We start from the raw sequence: 6,000 nt of genomic DNA on the forward strand, positions 1-6,000 counted from the left end.
AAATGGAAGATACCAATTAATAAATGAAAGTGCTGGGATACTTGCTAATTTAAAACTTCTTTCATGGTGCCCATTTTCTAGTTAAAGAAAAGCAATGGGGAAACTTTCCTTCCCCCTTCGACAAGATGATTAAATATAATTCAAGTCTTTCTTGATTCCTATTGGTTTCCGATCTGAGATTTGCACAAAGTTTTGATAAAATTGCTGAAGCAATCATCATCTAGTTGTCTAAGACATGGCATACTTAGGGTCCCTAATGAGGTTCAGAATTCAGGATTAACCTGACATCACCCCCAGCCACCTCCCTATGCCATTCCATTGCTGAACACTACTCAGGCTTTAGGCATTAGTTCTTCTATTTACACTCCTTCAATCACTACCATCTTACCCTGTGTAACCCTGAAGAAACATCTATTATAACATGGACACTACTTCATTACATGCCTTTGCATACCTGGGTAATGTACATGTCTCTTTGTGCTTATTCTAGCTGCCATGGATTGAACTGCGTCCCCCCCAAAATATCTGTCAACTTGGTTAGGCCATGATTCCCAGTATTGTGTGGTTGTCCTCCATTTTGTGATTTTCCTATGTGTTGTAAATCATAATTTCTGCCTGTGGTTAAAGGGGGTTAGGGTGAGACATAACATCCTTGCTCAGGTCACATTCCTGATCCAATGTAAAGGGAGTTTCCCTGGGGTATGGCCTGCGCCACCTTTTATCTTACAAGAGATATAAGGAAAGAGAAGCAAGCAGAGAGCTGGGGACTTCACACCACCAAGAAAGCAGCGCCCGGAGCAGAGTGCATCCTTTGGACCTGGGGTCTCTGCACAGAGAAGCTCCTAATCTGGGAGAAGATTGATGAGAAGGCCAGCAGAGAGGACGCCCTGAATTTGGACTTTTAGCCTACTTCACTGTGAGGAAATAAACTTTTCTTTGTTAAAGCCATTCATTTGTGGTATTTCTGTTATAGCAGCACTAGATAACTAAGACACTAGCCCTACCTCTGGAAGGGACAGATCCACATGCCATGAGACTCCTCAGTCTGTCTTCCCCTGGCATCAGGTGAAGGGACCAGGGATGGATGGCTGAGCCAAAGGTAGTCCCCTCATTTGATGACCAGTAATCTATGACTTGTGTGATCTACTTAAATAACTGAGCAACGTCTATTGGATTATCCAAAGATTTTGAACTCTGCCAGAGGATGATACATGCTAAGGACCTAGGGACGTCCTATGCTGGTGAATGGGCCCAAGTAGTCAGAATTTAAAGGTTAGTTGGCCAATAATTGAGGAAAATGTATCCTTGCTCTAAGCAGTAGTTGCTCTGTCATGCATTTCACCAGATGCAACTGGAAGAAGAAATATTTCCTGAAGCAATTTCAAGATCTTCTTTTAAGGTCTCATATTCAAGTCCATAATTTTTTATTTTATAGATATAGCCATGGCTTGATATTTCCTGGATTAAAACTTTAATTGTTTCTCATTTTACATCTTCAAGCCTTTATTCCCTACTTTTTCATGGTTGTGAATGACATTTTGCTTCTTTTTTTTTCCCCTTCACCCTTTCCACCTATGTAAAATTTGACATTTTCCTTTTTATCGTTTCCTTCTGCCTTCTTAATTCATTTGTGTTTCTTTATTAATTTGTGAATAGATTCTACTCTGGGTTCATTTTATCTCCTTCTACCAGCCTTGAGTTTCTCTTCTGAATCTGCTGTGTCTCTTGGAGCCCAAAAAGCATTCTGAGAAGTTGCTTAAAATTTTTTTTCCTCCACAAATCTGTATGACCGAACATTGGACCAAATGAAGATGGTGGAATCTTTTGCTAGAATTCTTAACCTGTTGTAAATATGCATCAATCCATCCCAGCCCCCTGCAGCAAATTGAATAGCGGTCCCAAAAAGATATGTCCAAGTCCTAGCCCTTGGTACCTGTGAATGTGACCTTATTTGGAAATAGGGCCTTTGCAGATACAATTAAGAATCTCTAGATGAGATCATCCTGGATTTAGGGTGAGCCCTAAATCCAGTGACTGGTTTCCTTATAAGAAAAAGGCAGAGGAAGATTTAAGGCACGAAGATGCAGGGAAGAAGACCATATTAAGACGGAAGCAAAGATTGGAGTTACGCTGGCCTAAACTGAGGCGTATCAGGAGCCACCAGAAGCTGGAAGAGGCAAGGGAGGATTCTACCCTAGAACCTTAGGAGGGAGTGTGGCCCTACCAGCACCTTGATTTTGAATTTCTGGCCTCCATAACTGTGAGGGAATAAATTTCTGCTGTTTTAAGCCAATAAGTTAGTAGTACTTTGTTAGGGCAGCCCTAGGAAATAATGTACTCTCCTTCTGAAAGCAGCCCCCCTTTTGAGGAATAGCTCTCCTCTCTGTCTCAGATTACCATGGAAGCAAGCCACCACTGGTTATCCAGGGATTGGCTCTCAAATCAGACTTGATTAATCAGGTTTATTCCCCCAGTAATTCCCTTGTGATTAGGACCTTGAGGCACCAGTGTCTGTCTCCCTGCTCTCTGGAAGGGAGAGTATGTGGGTGTCTGTGAAGGTCAGTGAGGGAGACTGGGGTGCAAAGGATGTAGGTGAGAGAGCGTAAGAAGTGAAGAATTTATACAGAAGAAATAGTGAGGAAGACCTTTAGGAGGCATGTGGTAAGAGGAATAACCTTGAAACAAAGAAAAACTGCACTGAGTTGCCAGCCAGAGGACCTGGGCATTTTCCCCAGCACCTTGGAGACAAATCAATTTTCTGAACCTCAGCTTCCTTCTGTGTAAAGCAGATTCGAACTTGATGGTCTCTAAACCCCTTCTGCCTCTGCAATCTTTAATGCTGGAATTTCTCCAGCTACATTTAAGCACACACAGGTATTTAAGTGGTTTTGCTTAGTGTTTTACAAAGGAAAAATCTGTGTGAGAAAAAGAAAAGAATTCCTCTTTGTCTGCTGTTTGAAGCTAGCAGCATGCAGAGAGTTTATTATGTGAAAATACCATTTGGGAAGATTAATTAACAATTCTGCCATTCAGAGCAGGGATTTGGGGCAGGATTGTACAAGTCCAGAAGGCTGAGCAGAATTAGACAGGCATCTAAACACTGAACTGCATTAAGCACTGTCAGTCATCAGGAGGGGACATTTGGAAGCCAATATTCCAAACCTAAGTGCCGGTTGGCTTTGTGCATTTTGTTTGAATTATTGCATGTTTAATAGGATTTAGCTGCAGTGCTTCTGTTTAATACTCTGTTTCCTTGGCAATGCAATCCTCAGAGGGGCAAAGGCCACGTGGAAAACATGGGTCATTTGGTAATTTAGTAAATGAGGTGAAAGGGACAGAATTTAATTCAGTGTACATCTGTGTACCCCCCAGCTCCACACAAGGTAAGGAGAAGAGCTGTCTGTACATGCTAGGTACTCAATAAATGGGAGGGACTACTATTATTATTAAATATATATATATATATATATGTTTTGTATTTTAATGGAGCCCTGGTGATACACGCACCTGTTAGGAGCTCAGCTGCTAGCCAAAAGATCAGCAGTTCAAATCCATCAGCTGCTCCTTGGAAACCCTATGGGGCAGTTCTTCTTTGTCTCATAAGGGTTACTGTGAGTTGGAATTGACTCAATGGCAGTGGGTTAGGTTTTTGGTTTGGGTTGTACTATACTATAATAGGCACCCAGATGTGCTATTACTCTACTGGTCCAAAAATAATCACCAGATAAAATAGGTATTCTTTTCAGTAGGTCCACGCCCCAGTGCACTATACCCAGTCACCTTTATTACAGGTGGCCTGTGTATAAAACACTCAGACAAGCTAGAGGAGGATTTCTAACTATAATAAATATGTGTGAGACCTGTGACCACTCTATCACTTGGACATCTATTTTCATCAAATGGAGGCTGAGCCATGTCCTGGTAAAGTAAACTGAAAGTTGCCAGCAATCAATCAACTTGACCTCATAGACATATATAGAACACTCCACCCAACAGCAGCAAAGTATATATTCTTTTCCAATGCGCATAGAACATTCACCAGGATAGGCCGCATTTTAGGCCACAAAGCAACCCTCAACAAAATCCAAAACATTGAAATAATATAAAGCATCTTCTCTGGCTGGGTCATAGAAGAAATCAAAGATGGAATAAAAAAAACTCCTAGAATCAAGGGAGAATGAAAACACATCAGAGGTCAATTTTAGTAACAGACACACACATCAAAAAAGGAAAACAGGCCAAAATCAAAATGTTAGCCCTAGAGAATAGTAAAAGAAGCCCACGGCCACCAGAAGAAAGGAAATTATAAAGATCAGAGCATAAATAAATGAAATAGAGAATAGAAAAACAATAGAATCAATGAAACCAAAAGTTTTTCTTTGAAAAGATCAACAAAATCGACAAACCATTGGCCAAACTGACAAAAGAAAAACAGGAGAGGAAGCAATAATGTAAATAAGAAATGAGATTGGGGGACATTACAACAGACCCAACTGAAATAAAAAGGATTATAACAGACTATGAAAAACTGTACTCCAATAAATTTGAAAACCTAGAGGAAACAGACAAATTTCTAGAAACACACTACCTACTTAAACTAACACAAACTGAGGTAGAAAATCTGAACAGACACATGACAAGAGAAGAGATTGAAAAGGTAAAAAAATAAAAATAACAACAAAAATCTTGGCCCACACGGCTTCACTAGAGAATTCTACCAAGCATTCAGAGGAGAGCTCAGACCAGTGCTACTCAAACTATTTCAGAGCATAGAAAAGAAAGAGATACTCTGAAATTTATTCTAGGAAGCCAGCATAACCCTGATAACCAAAAGCAGGCAAAGACACCACAAAAAAAGAAAATTACACATCAATATTTCTCATGAATACAAATGCAAAAATTCTCAACAAAATTCTAGCCAGTAGAATTCAGCATCACATCAAAAAAAATAATACACCACAACCAAGTGGGATTCATACCAGGTTTCCAAGGATGTTTCAACATTAGCAAATCAATCAACGTAATCCATCGCTTATATAAAACAAAAGAAAATAATCTCAAGATCATCTCAATTGATGCAGAAAAGGCATTTGATAAAGCCCAACATCCATGCTTGGTTTAAAAAAAAAAAAACTCTCAATAAAATAGTTATAGAAGGGACATTCCTCAACATAACAAAGGGCATCTATATAAAACAAACAGCCAACATCATTCTCAACAGAGTGAAGCTGAAAGCATTCTTCCCGAGAACGGAAATAAGACAAGGATGCCCTTTATCACCACTCCTATTTAACATTGTCATGGAAGTTCTAGCTAGAGCAATGAGGCAAGAAAAAGAAATAAATGGCATTCAAATTGGTAAGGAAGAAGTAAAGCTATCCCTATTTGCAGATGATATGATACTATACATACAGAACCCTAAAGACTCCACAAGAAAACTACTGGAACTAATAGACAGATTCAGCAGAGTAGCAGAATACAAGATAACATACAAAAATAGTTGGATTGCCATACTCCAACAAAGAGAACTTCAAAAAGGAAATCAGAAAAACAAAACCACTTATAATAGCCCTGAAAAAGATAAAATACTTACGAGTAAATCTAACCAGGGACATAAAAGCCCTACACAGAGACAACAAAACACTACTGCAGTAAACCAAAAGAGACCTACAGAAATGGAAAAAAATACCATGCTCATGGAGAGGAAGACTCAACATCGTGAAAATGTCAATCTTACCCAAAGCAATCTACACATATAATGCAATCCCTAACCAAATACCAACAGCATTTTTTAACCAGATAGAAAAACTAAAAATTAACTTTATATGGAAACAAAAGAGGCCTCAGATCAGTAAGGCATTATTGAAGAAGAAAAAAGCAGGAAACCTCACACTACCTGACCTCAGAACCTACTATATATTTATGATAGTCAAAACAGTCTGGTACTGGTACAATTACAAACACATTGACCAATGGAATAGAATTGAAAGCCCAGACATA

This window comes from Elephas maximus, chromosome 21 (assembly GCF_024166365.1).
Source record: "Elephas maximus indicus isolate mEleMax1 chromosome 21, mEleMax1 primary haplotype, whole genome shotgun sequence".
NCBI classification, from domain to species: domain Eukaryota; kingdom Metazoa; phylum Chordata; class Mammalia; order Proboscidea; family Elephantidae; genus Elephas; species Elephas maximus.